This window comes from Aphelocoma coerulescens, chromosome 2, assembly GCF_041296385.1.
Source record: "Aphelocoma coerulescens isolate FSJ_1873_10779 chromosome 2, UR_Acoe_1.0, whole genome shotgun sequence".
NCBI lineage: Eukaryota > Metazoa > Chordata > Aves > Passeriformes > Corvidae > Aphelocoma > Aphelocoma coerulescens.
The window spans coordinates 117322786-117340110 of NC_091015.1; the positions used below are offsets into that span (position 1 = coordinate 117322786).

Genomic DNA, 17325 nt, shown 5'->3' on the forward strand with positions numbered 1-17325 from the left:
AAGAACCTGGTTGAAGATTTCTGCTTTGGGACTTCAGGAGTTTGCTTCAGTCAGTGGTATACCTATGGAGTGATCCTAGGATAGGTTTGAGGACATCAGATCATGAAAGTGTACCTACATGCAGTGTTAAACAGCAGCTTTTGCAGAAATCCATTGTGCTTAGTCATCAAGTATCACTTGACGTTGTGTCTTTTTTTCGGTGTTTGTATGTTGAGTTGGAGTTAGTGATACAGGAATAGATTAGTTATATATGCCCCAGTAGTGTGATTTTAGAATGAAAACAAACCAAAAAAAAGGTAAAATGGTGCTTGAAACAGTCATGAAAGTACCTCAGTTTCTCAGGGAATAAACAGATCTAAATAACTGTTTGTAGATGTTTAGGTTCTTGTTCCTAAGAAAGATACACTTAGTCTTGTTCCTAGATGCTTCTTGCAAGTGTGACAAGAAAAAAGCCTGAGTTTGTTTCAACTATAGATATAATCACAGTAAGCTTGGTGGCTATCACCATACCCCTTCCTCTCCAAAAGGAAGGATTTAACAGCTGCGGGGTTTTGCTTCCAGGAGCATTTTTCATAGTCTCTGGAAGTCAGGAAGATGTAGAGGCTTTGCAGCATGGATAGAAGCTCAGTAAAGTAATTGTTTTATTCAAGTCTTGGCAGGCAGTGGGAAGCTGAGCAACCTTTTGGAGAAAACCACCAGGCAGTACTTACTACCCAGAGCAGTATCACCTGATGGATTCTGATGAGGGCTGCACAGAGCTCTCCAGAGAAAAGCCAGCTGCTACAATTCAGACTGCTACTAAATAAGTGACTCCTGAAGAATCAAAGCACGAACTGATGCCTCTGAAAACTATGTTTATGTAACTAAGGAAGTGCCCAGCTCTGCAATAGTTTCATTGTCTTGGCATGTTTAAAATGCAGTGTGACATGAAGGAAGGGGAAGAAGGTTTTAGGATTATACTTTCATCTGTGCTACTAAGCCTAACAATTAATTTAAAATCTAGTTCAACTTCATTCCAGGTCTTCATTTGCTCAGTTATTTGGGGTAAATGCAAAGTGGATTTAGTGGCATTGTTTCAGATGTGTTGAATTAAATCAGGATGTGGCCTAAACCACAGCAAATACAATGTATTTTTCCACAATTCTCTTTTCATTGCTTATTTCAGTTTATGCTGACAAATATTGCACACTTTCTCTACTTGTCTTTTTTCTATAAATGTTTTAAAATAAGTATGGTTGAATTTTAGGCCTGATTTCATGATTTGAATTTGAGTTTTCTTCCTTGTCTTGCCAACAGCAGAGTAGAGTTAGGACAGTCTTTGGGAGGGTCTCAGTATCCCTGAGCAGGGACAGGTTTATGGAGGGTGGGCAGGAGGTTGGGTGTTGCTTGGGAAAATGTTTGGGGAAAGGGGACTGAAACTATCATAAACTAACAGCAAACCTTTTGCATGCAAGGCAAAACCTTACAAGCAGTGTTCCCTCCTGCTCTGCCCTGGGGAGAGGTCTGTGGCTCAGCGAGAGCCACGGCAGCCTCCTGGGAACACCTCACGTGCAGCCTGGCTGAAGGAGGGTCTGTACTGCATGGTGGAGAGAGCAGGTCTGGGGGAAACCTACCTAGCCAGGGCTTCCCCTTCACTGGGCACGCTGGGATCTCCTCCACAGAAGGAATGATCTTGTTGGTGGTTTTTCCCCTGTGAGAAGGGCAAAGCAACAGTGGCATCTCAATAGGGGGAATTTTCTCTGCTTGCCCCAGGGGCCTGAACTGTTGATTCCATGTAAGCATGAAGGGCCTCACAGGCATATGGCTCTTCTCTACAGACCTACACTGGGTGTTTGGCCTGGTGAGTGTGAAAGTTCTTACATTCCTTGGTGGGGTGCTTCACATGCAGTGGTGATGTAGGAGGTTCTACTGCAGCAGACAGAGCAACAAATTCAGCAGCACCCCATTTGAGATGTGTGTCCCCTTTTCCCAGCACACCCAGCTTCACCAGCAACCTCATCAGTAGTTTGTGAGATGAGTCCAGTCCCGTGGCATTGCAACTGATTCAAGACCTCAGTTTCCTTGAGTTCCCTGCTCTATACTCAGGTCTTCCCCAGTATTGACCTTCAGGGTGCAAGGTGAAGCTTGTGACCACTGTGCCTCATCTGGCCATAGGAGGGAGGGTGGCTGAGGCAACGTGAGGACTATGCCAGCAGAACCATGAGGCAATGCCAGAGGGAAGCTCAAGATCCCCACAGAAGAGGACTTCTGATTTAGTGTGTCCTGATATCCTGGGTGCAGGGCTTTCTCAGATCAGAAAGTTGAAGATGTTGGACTAGATGACCTGGAGAGGTTTAGATTAGATATTAGAAAAACATGTTTTCATGGACCAAGTTGTAAAGCACTGGAACAGCCTGGCCAGGGAAGTAGTGGAGTCACCATCCCTGAAGTGTTCAAAAAATGCATGGATTTGGCATTTGAGGACTCTTTAATGGTGAACATTGTGATGGTACTGGGTTGATGGTTGGACTTGATGGTCTTAAAGGTCTTTTCCAAGCTTAACAGCACTATGATTCTACCTTCAAAGGTCCCAATCCACTCAAATCATTCCATGGTCCTATGATTCCATGAAAGAAGCACTCACAAAATACAGATTCCTGTTTAATCAAGTGTGTTTCCCAAGTACCAGGTTTGATATGGCTGTTTTCAATTCTATGTGAAAAAATCTTTGGGTTTATTAAAGAACCCTAATCTCCTTAAAAAGATAATTAGCTACCCAGGATTTTGATGGAAAATTTCTGAATAAAGGTTGTAGAAGTGTTTGCCTAGGTTCAGAATGGTAGTTTAGTAGAATGGCAGTGTAATATATTAAAGACATTTTGCCCAGGAGTAGGGAATGCATTAAAGATTACCTTGGTACTGTAAGTTCTTAAACTAGGTGTCTGTGGAAAGGGAGAGCAAATTCTGCATTCAGTACCCTGGCTTTTGCTGTACAATGCATCCAGCAACATTAATATTTACCTTGTACATTGTTTTCTCTGCTTTGGAGATGCAAATATGTACTCATAGCTATAAGATCATGTTAATTTTGTCAGGAGATCCAGTCTGTCAAATCATGCAACTGGATTCTTGCCATGGTCGTGAGTTATAATGAAAGAGGAGCTTTTAGCTATGCCATGAAATAGGACTCCAGAGAGATTGGTCAGATGTATAATAGATGAGCCCTTGAACTGACGGGATCTAGTGAGTCAGAGTGATTTGGTAAGTAACATGTTTTTCATGCTGCATGTATAAAAGAATGACTAAGAAACCCAACCCCCAGGGTGAGTATGCAAATAAAAAGGGACTACTGCTCATATCCTGACCAAATGGGAACAGTCCAGATCCAATATTTGGATCCCCCTTTTGCCAGCCCTTTTTCTAAAGTTCAGACATCTTCACCAGAATAAATGGTATTCTACAGTACTGTCCAGCCTGTTATGCACAACATCCATAGATTAAAGAACAGCAGGAACTCTGGCAAAAACAAAATACTTCCAGTCTGAGATAGAAATAATTTTTAAACTAAAGGAAGAAAAATATTTCTCCTTTAGACTCAGACCAGAAATGGGACATCTCAAGTATGTGAAATTGGAATTTAAAATAGAGATATGCAAATAATTTCAGATATATGGCTTTTGCTGCACTTGTTATAACACAAAGTGCTTGCTGCAGTGCCAGTGCTGTGCAGTAATTCCTTGGAAAAATACCTTTTCTTTCTCTGTTCACATTTATCAGTCACCACTAAAGAGCTCCTACGTTAAAGTGATGGTTGTAATGAGGAAAGGAAAAGATACTGGGCTAACATCTGAATAAACAGGAGGAGATGATCCATGAGTGACTGATCAAGATTATTTTTACCCATCATTGTTTTAATATGCAAGTCAAAAGTTTTCTTAGTAAAGAGAGATCAACTTTGGGAGTTAATTGAACTTGGAGAGAAATGTCATCTTACTATTTAGCTAAGCAGAAAAGGCTCATTTTAAGTTTGTGAGGGGAATAGCTTAAACAGCAAACTCTTTTGCTGCTACTGTTCCACTTAGCCAAACTTTCAAAGTGTAATTAAAACCATATCCATCATATAGCATATTTTTCCCTGTTCTTGCCAAAAATATTTCAATGTATATTAAATGTTTTTCTTTCTAATCAGAATGAGTGATACAAACTCCAAAGGGCACCCAGCCAGAAACTCCTCAGTTTTAATTTCAGCTTCTACGTGGCTTTTTAGCTTGTTTCCCTTCTCTGAAGGACAGCAATAGCAGCCTACATAACTAATTTTCTCTCAGGATGATTCCTATTCTTATTTGGAATGTGGAAGGGAGCAGGGAGCCAGCAGAGCCCATGGGGTCCAATATTTTCAGCCATTCAGGAAGGAGGAGGAATTCTGTTGAAGTCCCACTGTGCTAGGTCCTCTGGGCACAGATGCTGACAGGCAGTTCCTGATCCAGATGTGAGTGCCACATCAGAACTACTGTTCCTGGACTTGGATTTTTATTTTGTGAATAGCTGCTGTAGGACCTTACTGGTGGTATTGATCTCTCTTCCTCTGAAAGCCCAAGCAGGATACCAACATAGTGCTAACCTAATCAGCACCCAAAGCCCTGGTCATGTCATGATGTTGCCACACAGCCTTCCTCAATAAAACTTATACACAGGAAACTTTGGTGTTCAAAACATTTATCCTGCCTCTTTTAGGTCACAATTTTACCTTTCCATGCTCTGCATGACACATTTGTGTCCAAACAGTTAACATCTGAACTGAAATCCCTGGAGTCACTTCCAGGGTAAGAATGAATCTGGCCTGAGTAAGGATGACATACCGCCTCAAAAAATTCAAGAGGCAAAGTGAGAAAAAATTAGAAACAGGGAAGCGCCATCCCTGGCAGGGGAGTCTGTCACCTTCTCTCACCAGCTGCAGGAGTTTGTGGCTGCTTCCCAACCCAGCTGCCCTGGCCACAGCCCATGTGTGCTTACCTGGTCCCTCCCCTGGACATGTGCCCTGTGCAGCACTGCCAAACTATGAGCTCCATGAGATGTTCCTCCCTTCCTCTTCTTATCTGCTGGCACCCTTCAGTTGATCATGCCTTCTTCTCCCACACACCTCTGCCTTTAGCTCTCCTTGCCTTCATCTTCTGTCCCAGGGGCAGCACACAAGGACAGTGCTCATTAGAGGGAAAAGAGGAGGCTTGATGTCTACACCTATTTTCTAGGCAGAAAAAGCAGCAGGGCACAGAAGACAACAAAATTTTAACTTGAAGGTCTTATTTTCCTTTGTGGGTTTTTTTGCCTCAGTCTGATTACACTCCAATACAGTTAGTTCTGTTCTTGCCCTTGCGTGGAATGATTCTATTGCTTGTCTCCCAAAACCACTCTTGGGCTCACCTACCTGAGGTTCCTGTGTTCTGGATGTTTTTCCATAGTCTCACACTCAGAAAGAGGCAGGTCAGTGCCTTTCTGAACACACTGTTCCTATTTCAGCCAGATTGCACCATCTTGCTCAGTCCCTTGCCAACCTTTCTTCTGTAGCCATTATGAACCTGAACAGTTGTAGAAAATATGAAGATAATAGCTTTCCTCATCTGTCACATATGCCACATTACTCTCTGCTGCTCCCAGCCAGCCCACTAATTTCTGTCATGCACAGCTATCCGAAGACACTAATAATTCCAACTCCCTTTCCAATACCAGTAACTTCCAGCACTCTACTCAGCCCATCTTCCCCATTTGGCCTTTTCCCTGAGCCACATGCAAAGAATTTTGTATCACTTCATTAAATTCTCTCCTTCCTTTAACCCCTCCCCCTCAACTTCTACCACTACTACTTTGCCTCCTGGCTCATCCCAGTAGACCTTATGCCTTCCTGTCACTTAATAACCCCTCCTCTAACATTTGGTCTGGGCTCTCCATCATCACTATTATTGCCATTGCACAGAATTCCTGAGCTAGCTGTAGTGGGAACCCCTCTGCACTTTGCTCTGATCAATCGCTCCTTTCATGTTGACAGTCCAACTGCTTGCTGTTGAATCTCAAAAGCTCCCTTTTCAGCAAGCAAATCATGAAAGCACCTTTGTTTCATCTTTTTAGGGTTTTCACCAAATACAGTTGAAACTAATTTTAACTTTTATTAATATTTCACAGTGGGTAATTAATAGCCCATTAATACTGCTTGCCTTCTGACAGTTTTTATGTGTTCTTGAACTTGGCATTGCCTTGTGTACTGGTTGCTGCTTATGTACTAGTTATGCAGACATCACTATTGTTTGTTCATAGTGATTCCCTTTTAGTACCATAACTTCTTTTCCATGGCAGCCCAGAAATGTCATATCAGACTGTGATGTTTGGTCCTAAACCTTTCTCCTCTGCAGTCATGAAAAGGAGGCTCAGGGGTGACTTCATTGCTCTTTACAACTGCCTGAAAGGAGGTTGTAGCCAGGTGGAGGTCAGCCTTTTCTCCAAGGTAATAACATAGGACAAGAGGGCATAGCCTCAAGTTGCACCAGGGGAGATTTAGGTTGGATATTAGGAAGAAATTCTTCACTGAAAAGGTAGTCAGGCATTGGAATAGGCTGCCCAAAGAAGTGGTGGAATCCCCATCCCTGGAAGTGCTCAAAAACCTGTGAGCATGGTATTTGGGGACAGGGTTTAAAATATGACAGTGGCTGAGTTAGCAATTGAATTTGAGCATCTTAGAGGTCTCTTCCAACACTAACAATTCAACAGTTCTATGTCAGCTTGCATCAAAAAGTGTTTCAGCTGGGTATATTCTGACTGCTTGGACTGGATCAGTGAACAGATTGTCTTGAGCATGTCTGTAGATTCACAGAGCTTAGATAAAAACCAGGCCTAGAAAGCCACAGGCTGACACCGCTGAAATTGGCTTAGAAAGCTGAGCAGAGGCAGACTTGTGCAGAAGTGTGCCAGGGGAAGGGGAATGGGAATGTGCTGACTTGCATAGCACCAAAGCTAAGAGCAGGATGTATTGGGATGCAGCAGATATGGAAAGGGCTGCCTGGTTCAGACAGCTGAAGGTAGAGTGCAAAATAGGCTCAATGTTTGATTCTAGACAGTTTAAAAGAAGGAGAATTGCAGACAAGCAGGCTTGTTGCATAACTTATACACTGGAGAGTGAACCACTGGATCAATGCCTTGCCACCAGTGGAACCACAAATGTGGAGCCAGAGCCAATTCACTTTCATGACTTGCCATACCCATGCTACTTCTGCCAGGATCTGGGGTGGGACAGATGAATTCTCCCACAGTACACTGTAAAAACATTGACAGAGGACCTACACAGCCTACTGCAATGTTACAAACCCTGAGCACCACATCTGGAAAAAATGGAACAGGGTCAATGCATGACTTCACTCAGGCACTTGTAAACCCCTTTCCCTGCAGTGCTTGGCCACTGTCCTGTCATTCTTTCTTATGGTAAGCTGATACAATGGGAGTCTATTGAAAGTATCCCTCTCTCAAACTAGTGCTGTACCAGACACAGTCTGGCTGGGGAGGTGAGGGCAGGGAAAACCCATGCACGGAAAAGCCACGTTACTTAAAGGTATGGAGTGCTGTGTGTTGGTACACTTGGGCTGTGGCATAACAGCTCTCCTGAGAGAGACTAGACTGATAAAAAAAAATGACAATAATGGTGTCTGAGGTTGAGGTCAGGCAGGAACCTGAGCAGAAACAGGTACAATGTGTAGCACAGATTTGGTATGCTCCTATTACCACCTCCTCTCCCCCAGTTTTTTTCAGTCATTTAGGCTTGACAAATGCTAATCCTCTAAATTGGGATTAAAACATTCCTTCAGGTGCTTAGGCATTGCAGACCATTCTAGGAGTCTGAGGAGCTCATCCACAACTTTCCACATCACAGGCCTAGGCTGTATCTGCTGTATAGGACTTTGCCCATCTTTCTGTTGAACGTTTAAGGACTGTTTGAAGAAGGAGCAGGTCAAGACAGAGAATGTGTAAGAACTGTACTTTACTGGAGTTTCACCAGGAATTGCAGGTCCAGATTTGCCTTGTGACCCTGGCCCAGTGGGGGAAATTTTGATGTAAATTTGCTTCCCCAATTATAAATCTATAGACTGGTCTGGGTTGGAAGAAAGCTTAAAGATCATCCAGTTCCAACCTCCCTGCCATGGGCAAGGACATGTTTCACGATACCAGGCTGCTCAGAGCCCATCCAGCCTGAACACTTTCAGAGATGGGCCTTCTCTGGGCAACATGGTCCAGTGCATCACCACCCTCACAGTAAAGAATTTCTACCTAATATCTCATCTAAACCTACTCTCCCTTCAGTTTCAAGCTGTTCCCCCTTGTCCTATCACTACATGCCCTTGTAAAAAGGCCCTGTCCAATTGTGTTGCAGACCCCCTTTGGGTACTGGAAGGTGCTGTAATATCTCCCCAGAGCCTTCTCTTCTCCAGGCAGAATCCATCATAACATCTATTCGTACACCAGACCTCCACAAATGAGAATAATGTATTCCTTGAAGCAGGATGTATTTAAATGCAATAATCCTGAATAACTCAGACCTGTGTTAGGAACTACTATAATGACTAATGAATCATTATGAAGTTTGCATCTGCAGTTCACTATTTCACCTTTCTAGCCATAGAAAGATAAAATTTTACATGCAAAAATGAGACTGGTGTCAACCATCATACCAGGAAAAGAAATATCTTAATTGGACAAAAAGAAATGCCAATAATAACAGTTTGTACAAAGCAGAAAAGAAAGTGGAAAAGAAAAAGTAATTCTGGACCCACTTTTACAGTTTAGTAAGGGCATTTCCTAGGAGAGAAGGTAGGCCTAGCTTCTGATGAGGAATTTTTTGCTTGAACAAAATGTGAAACTGAGTTGGGCCTCTGCTATGACCCGTCCCTGAAAGCACAGGTAGCCAAGGTTCTTGGTAATAGATCCCTTGAGGTAGATTAGAGTGAAATGATGCTGAGTCATTGGTGCTTGCAAATATACATATATAGGGTTTATTTTAGAACAATTTGATTGCAAAGGGAAACAGGTAGGCAGCCATTTGGGTTGCTATTGTCTATAGTGATATGACAATATGAAAATATCGCTTCAGAAAATATATAAGAAAAAGAAGGAAAGGATAAAAGTAGAAATCTCACCACCATAGGCCTCACGAAGAGACTCAGTTGTTGCAATTTTGATGTGTGATAGTCACAGTCTTGGTCAAAGCGATGGCTGCAGACTGAATCCATCAGGTGGTGGAGACAACTACAGAACACAAAATCTATTGGGTTTATATTCCTGCTCAGGTGGGAATGCCCAAGCACCTCCCCCGGGGCAGGGTGGGGAGGTTCACACTGGATGATGTATTAATGTGGATCATGGGAGCCTTTGGGAGTCCTTCACACTTTCTAAGACAACACAGCTGTGCATCACACCAAGCAGTTGAGTCAATTATGGCCCATTATGGCCCATCAGCAGAGATGAACATCCCAGGCCACACATGAATGTTCCCAGGGAGGAGGAGGAGGAGGAGGGGGAGCCCCACAACCTAGTGGTTTGTGCAAAGGAGAACAAGTTACCATGACAAGAGGCACCATCATCTCCACAGGATCTTCTCCTGTCACACTCATAGCCCATCACTCACCCTCTGTCTTATCAGATCAGAGGTTACCCATTAGACACACAAAAGCTCACCTCCTCCATTTCAACAAAGCACTCTGGCATCTCCACAAATAGGGGAATGTTTTGAGTCATTACCCCTTAGTTCTGTCTCTCAGCCTCACAGTGAAGGAGCCCAAGTGCTCCAGGAACAGGCACTGTATACTGTCTCTTTCTGCCTTTCCTTGTTCTCCCATGAATTCGACCCTCTTTTAAAAGTCCAGCTTCAACAGGAACAGTAGAAAAAGCCCTCATTGTAAAAGACTTTCTGCTATAAGATCCTTGAACCGTCTCAGGCTCAAAAGGAAATTGTAGTCAGGTCTTGACTTGCCATATGCAACCTCTAGATACTGAGCTGAGATGCAAAAGGCATGAATCTCATCAGCTGTGATTTTGTGTGAGATACCACTGAGCTTGTGCTTAACTCCATGCTGTCTATCCTTGCTAAACACATTCAGACTATGGCTGGACTCAGGCTCTGAAGGAGCTAGACACAAGTTAGGTTCAAAGATATCATCACATTGTAGAACAAACATGACTTTAGGTTGGAAATAGCAATCAAGCTGTTTGTCTCAGCCTAGGACATTAGATATGTTGTGAGTCTTCTAGAAAAAAAAAACTAAAAGACCACTCCAGACAATCAGGCATGTAAGCAGTTAGGACAAGGAAAATACAGTTTACTCTGTTAAGAGTTTGAAGGCTAAGTTCACTATGAAACCGGAAAGTTTTAAGTTCCTTTGCAAAATCTATATATTCATACTTACAAGACATTATTGGTAGATGATGAAGTCATTTTTTACTGTAATTATCTAATGTTCTCAAAAACAGAAGTACCTTTCAAACACTTTGGGATGGAAACAGATCTTCACTTATTAAAAAGTGAATTTCAGACACAAAGATAAATTTCCCTGTCAAACTTGTACACATACTGGATTTACTTGTATGGATGTAGGCTAGGGTTTGGCCAACATAGCTTGTCTCAGTCCCAGTGTTTCAAATGGCAATAGGATGCTTTACTCTGGCTAGCTGTTAGTGCAGGAACTGAGGGTGTTTGGCAGTCAGGTAGATAAAATAGTGGACTAGTGGTTGGGCTGAGCTCCTGGGCTTATAAAACCAGTCTTGCTGAGGCTTCAGCACGACTTTCACCTATGTGATTCATGGTTGTAGCCACCTGCAGCCACAATTACCTGGATCCTCTGGGAACCTCTCTGAGGGCTCTTAGTAGCTCACTAATTTGTGCTACGCTAGGAACTGGTTCAGACCTCATTTCCTCTTTCCCTCCATGGAAGGGCTCAGCCTGCTGACATATTTAACCCAGTTACCTCCAACTATGCATGTGTGCCAGTTCTGTCCATTCAAGCTTGGTGCCAAAGCAAGACTTCAGTGCAGAGTGGACTTCTTTTGTAAGATATAATAAAAGCTGCATGAGATGAGATGAGATGAGATGAGATGAGATGAGATGAGATGAGATGAGATGAGATGAGATGAGATGAGATGAGATGAGATGAGATGAGATGAGATGAGATGAGATCCACAGTTTTGGTTACCAGAGTAGAAGATGAGTTCTCTGAGGGGGCATCAAAGCAGCAGATACCCCAGGGTGCAGAGCTGTACCCTGGAAGGTATGCTTGGAAGGGTCAGCAGAAACTCCAGCACTTGTACAGGGGAACAGAATCCTTCTGGTACTTTATGAGAGGCTTTCCCTGATTCTCTTCAGAGCACACCAGTGTGGAAGCCTTACTGCTGCTAAAGCAGACAGCTACTGAGGCTGAAGCCAGATCTCTCACCTGACTGCTTGGAGGGCTGTGGCTCAGCTACACTCAGAGCACGCAGATCATATGGTGCCCAGATGATGTATAATAGCATTTATTCAGTGGCCTGGAGTTCTGATGTTTCACTGGCTGGCAAAAGGAACAACTTCCCTCTAAACAACAGTTATCAACAGGTGCCAGTGCTTGTGTTTGCTCTTTTGTGACACCGTGCCCCATGCAATGCAGCCCAGAGCTCTGTGGAGTGGCTGTGCAGACAGCGTCACAGAATGATGATTAGCAACTTCATGACAACATTAGCCAAAATGCAAGATTAAAGCACAACATGTAGTTAGCAAACAAGGTACAATTGTCTCCTTTTGTCATTAGGCTGTGGGATAAGAGAGGATAAGGCAGCCTTGAAATATTTTGGTTGCCACTTGCTATCCAGAGCCTTGCTAGCAGAAAGCTGCTAAATCAGCCCAGCCAAGCCAGAGGTGAAACTGATGTTGCAATGAGTTAGAGAGGGCCCAGTGCTCTTTAAACATAGCTTTTGTCACATCTACCAAAAAAGTGCTTTTATAATGAAAATGCCATAAGACATTTATTGTCCCACTCACACTCCAATCTGCATTGTGCTTGACACTGTACAAACACGAAGGACTGCTCACATCTCCGGAGCTCTGGGAGCATTGGCACAGAAGTTGCTTTTCAAACAGTTTTTCTCAGTGTATTAAGAGGAAATATTCTCAGCCTAATATAAAAATATCTACTAGTCAGCTCAGGAGTCTATCTGTCTTTCTCCCAGTGAAGATGTAGCTTGTTTCAGGAGTCCAAACTACTTCTGACTATGGACAGGACAGGACAGACTGGCACTGCCCAAAGTTTCTCTCTTAACTCTGCTCTTACTTAGTATTTGGCTAGAGTAATAACATAATAGCATAAGGTTGTATAAAACAAGACTGTACTGTGCAAAGTGCCCCAAATTTTTAATCAATACGTCTCATGGTGTCTGGATGATTACACACAAAATGCCAGGGGCAAAAAAGCAATAAAAGCAACAAGACACTAGAAGTATTGTTCAGATAGCTGTGTAATAATCTTAGGCAATTTAATTTTCAGTGTTGAAAGTTAATTACTTACTTTAGGGAAACACCAATTTAATGTCTTCAGTCAACTAAGTGGCTAAGATTCGTTAAAAGGAACCCACATTACAAATACCTTCATGCCACATTGCTTTTATTTCCAGAGATAAAACTTCTCACCTCCCACCCCCAACGAACTTCTGTTCTAAACAGATTTTATACAGTGCTTTTCTCCGTAGCTTTTGGGAAAAAAAGCTCAGAGTGAACTTTTGTGGACCATGTAAGAACATGCCCAGATGTCACAGGTGTCTGACATTCAGCAGGGTATAGCTGAGAAATGCAAGGAAATTCACAAAATGAAAATTTCGACTGCAACAGAGATAAAATGGGGCAAGCTGTACAGGCAAGTCATTAATGAAATAGTGATTAGAGGCTAAAACTGAAGCAGATTATACCTTAAAAAAAAAACAACAAAACACCCCTCCTCATGCCCCAAGGTTAAAAACAGCAAAGTCAAGAAATGAGCCAGAAATACATATTGGTAGGTAAAGATAAATATTGGAAACTTGAATAATGTTGCTGAAATGGCCTTTTTAGGTGAGCCCCAATGATTTCAGTATACTTTGCTTGTAGAAGCATTGTCTGTTAATAAGCTTGAGGGAGGCATGGAGGGATTGGAAGGAGAATAAATAACTAAAATAAACACACCCTAACCTGTTCATAATAACAGCATCTCCCAAATGCTTTCCTTGATTTTATAGTCACTTTACAAACCACCGGGAGGTAGCAAAAGCATTCCTGCAAAGGGTGTGTGTGAGCACAAAATCTGTCCTGGCTAGGAATAATCCAGTCAATCACAGAGGCGTAAAGAGCACTTTGAGATGGGAAAGTGTTGTGAAAATAGGCAGCCAGCACCCTTTTGTTTGATACTCGCTCTTTCATAGCAGTCCTTGAGACGAACAGTGAAAGAGGCATAATTACCAGCCCTGAAAACCTGGCATAGGGTAAGATCTTCCAGGCCTCACTAGTAAGAGCATCAGCCAAAAGTCTCCTCCATTCACCCACTGCCCTCAGAGGACAGTTCTGTCAGGTGTTGTGCACCCAGAGATGTGCAGAGGAGTCTGATCTGCACTTTCACCCCAGAGCCTGAAATGTCTGAGGTACTGCCATCCCCTTTAGATACTTGCCAGCGTTTTAAAAGCTGCCACTGAAATACTCTTTAATCCTGGAGGTGAAGTTTTGCTCATCAAAATTTGCAAAGCCTGCCTTACAGCTTGTTAGCTGCTTTGAATCTTATCTCAAAGTGAGGCCCAAGGTGTGGTACACAAAGTAGAGAAGGGAATGCCTTTCCTGCTTGAAGGTCTTAACCCTTCAGCATATGTAAGGCTTGTAATAGAAAGGGTAGATGCGGGCCCCTGACATGTGGAAGGCATTTAAGTGCTCGCACAAAGGATGGGAGGGGAGGGGAAGGGAGGAGAGGAGTCAAACATCAAATGGAAAACAGAACCCTGGAAAAGCTGCTGTCAGCTGCCAAAGCATGGGGCTACAAAAACGGTTGGCTGGACACTGGTTTCCAGCCTCTGGAGAAGTCTGACTACTGGAAGCTCAGCTAGAGGGTAGTATGTCTGATCAGCTGCATCAGGAAATACTTGAGTGCCTCGGCCCCTATCTTCTTTTCTGGTATTTTAATCTTCATTAGTTTAGATGGCTACTCAGATACCCAAAATCTGCGTCCAGAGCTTGGGGCAGAAAATTTTAGGGGCAGCAGGCTGCATTCTTTGCATCAGGAACAGAGTAAAACCAAATACTTCTAACAAGTGTCATCACTGTCTTCTGATTGCTGTCCCATCCACATTGCAACTTGCTTCCAAATTCAGCTGCAGCTGTTATCAGGTAGGTTTTCTGCTTATCATGCAGTTGTAACTAGCACTTCATGGCAACAGCTCATCCTCCTCTTTGGGATTCAGATAGCTCCATGTCATCTTCCAGCAAATGAATCAGAGTTCTGCATTTTTGCAGTGTATTCCTTACTCATCATTTGTACAAGTTTGATGACTCCTTCTTCCTTCTAGGTCTTCATGTAGCAGAGCACCCCCTCATACAGTTGTAACAGTGCTGCTGTTCTGTGCCCCACCTGGGCAAAGTGGCCATGGAATAGATGCTAAAAAACACCAATAACATCAGTTTGCATATCTAGACTTTCTACAGCAGAAAAACTAGTTATTGTTGGTTAAGTTATAAGGTTGTGTTCAATTAGGTTACCAAAAATTCAAAGTCTGAAAGAAATGCTGCCTTCTGACAATTGAAAATTGCATTTTTATTATTTTTTTAATTAGCAAATATGAAGGGCAGGCAAAGTGGGATGATTTAGATTCATGACCAAGTTTCCCTCTTTGCTAACAGGATAGCAATAATAGTGTTATAACTTGTGTTTTGCACAACATATAGCTGAGGTTCTTATAAAGATACAATACCTTATCCCCTGAATTAGTGAAAGAAATAAAAAGGCAAGCACTAGCGGCAAGTAATTTTGTTCCATTTATTTCTCTTCCAAAAATGAATCACAAAGTTCATGAGCTTATCTTACTAACATGAGTCTTGTCAACTCTCCTTTTAACTAACTCCAGCCCTGTAGCTTTGAAGCTTGCTAGGGTTGTGGGGCATGGAGCTGAGCAAATTTCCCAGGAAATCGTGTGCATGTGTGTGGGAGGGGGCAGCGTGCCATGACTGTGGTCTCACTGTAGCTTTTTGCAACCATTTCCAATGTCACAGTGACCTGCAGTTATTTGAAAGGGAAGTTTCCAGCTGCAAGTATCTTTAATTTGCAAGTCTTACCTACTCAGTGAAAGAAGCCTGCTGGGACTGGTATGCATCCCTATTAAAGTCATGTGAACGCTTTTTAATGTTTTTAATTACGCCGGTTACATGACACTTCTGATCTCATGATGATTACATAGGGACTCTGGTTAGGTTTGCCTTTCACAGCCACAGAGTGCTACTGAAACAATTTTTATATTTAAGCACTGGGATGTGCCGAGTGGAACTAGAGATGAGTCAGCAGCTAGCTGGGGTTATTTGAATAGCAGAACGAGCCCTGACTGCCGCTAGGAGACCGTCCACAAAGGTCAGACCAAGTGCTTAGGATTTAGACACCACCACCCTGGTGACAGGAATTCTCTCCAGACCTTGGTGGTTTTTAGAACAAGCACCGTTCTATGTGACATTTGGAGGTTGCTGTATTAAATACCGGCTACTTCGTATGTAAATGAAGAATGCTCGACACCACTGCTACTATCCACAGTGAGGCGTGTCTGCCACACTGACAGACGCTGCTCTCTCCCCAGACAGGGGAGTTACGAGCTAAAATTAGTAACTATTAAAACAAGGGTATTGGGTAAGGATCCGCTGAATCTCATCAACAAGAAGTACTGAAGAGGAGGTAAGGAGTCACCACTGCCCTTTCTACAGGAGCTGTAATTCACGTGTAGGGACAGCACAGCTCTCGAATCGACTGCCCCAGTATGGAGAAAGCAGAGTTGCTTAAGGATAATCAGGTGCTGAGCCACAGCAGCTTACGAAGCACGGTGTTCTAACAGAGTAAAGACAGTGAGAACCTTTACAAGTTATTACCTACACTGGCAGGAGTTAGTGTGGGGGGTGTTAAGCCAGATACAGGATGTGTGAGACAGTTCCCTGGCAAGCCACTACTTCTCACAAACAGTCCTGGAGAGGAAACGGTTTATAAGCTAAAACTCATTCGGGGTTCAGCTCTGTTGCCTCTGCAACCACAGGAAACAAGTATCCCAGCCCCACTTGTGAGTCATAGCTTTCGGGAACTTCACCTTGAAGAGCAGGGAAGAGTCCTCTCAAGGTAGAATGGATCTCTTTTATTCCTTCTCCTGGGATCACTGCCTAAGCTCCTTCATTTGCCAAAAAAAAAAAAAAAAAAAAAAAAAAAAAAAAAACCAAAGAAAAAAGAAGGCACAATAAGAAACACAGCTGCTTGTGATGGTTCCACCCTCCCTTACTCAATTGTTTAGTGGTTTAACATTCAGCCTGAATGTTGCAGACCTACTTTTAATTCTCTCTTCTGGCTGAGAGGATTCAAGGCCACATTGTTCCTGCCCTCCACTCAAGTGACCTAGCTACAAAACAGCTGAATTAATAATAAAAATAAAAGGAGAAAGACATCCCACGACAAACGCCTTCATGTTCTGCTGACCCACTTCAGTGACAACACTTGAAAATTTTGTGGCTCTTACTGAGAATTATTTTGCCAGGACTAAGAATGCAATTAGTCTATAAAACCAGTGTTACTGGTTCCAGACACACACAGACTTTAAGGCACCCTCTGCATCAGAGCTGAGCAGGGGTTTAAAATTTCTTTGCAAGAGAAATCCCAGGCCTCTGAATTACACACCAAAAATCCATTTTTATCATTCTCTCTGACACGCTTTTATGAGAACAATAAATGCCATTAAACTCGAGAGTAGAACCAAGATTCTGCTGAAGGCAAGGCTAAGAACAATAGTGTTAGTGAACTACAATTCGTCATCACAAGGCCAAATGGCATATAGGTGTTGCTATACAGCAACGCAGCCCTGGCCCCGTAGGCAAGCACTGGGGTTTAACAATTGGCATTTATTGCTGTAGGTAAATACCAGCTGCCTCACTCTAAGCCCCAGCAGTTTAGTTTGTATCACAGGTTTTAGTCTTTCGTATGTAAACAAAGTTATACAAACATATACATTTAAATTTGGAAGTAGCTTTTTTCAAAGGTAATCTTAACAAAAGAAGCAGAGCACTCACTGAGATACTGAGAAGTGAAACGCAGGAGC

General features: G+C 42.9%; 1 long non-coding RNA gene across 1 annotated transcript; it reads right to left on the bottom strand.

Annotated features, from left to right (window-relative positions):
* Positions 1–324: 324 nt before the first annotated feature.
* On the bottom strand, positions 325–9859 carry LOC138105884 (uncharacterized). Its single transcript, XR_011148766.1, has 4 exons — positions 9153–9859; positions 5405–5555; positions 4993–5224; positions 325–2323 (listed from the first exon to the last, which is right to left on the bottom strand). It is a non-coding gene; the product is annotated as an uncharacterized lncRNA (long non-coding RNA).
* Between the last annotated feature and the right edge of the window lie 7466 nt (positions 9860–17325).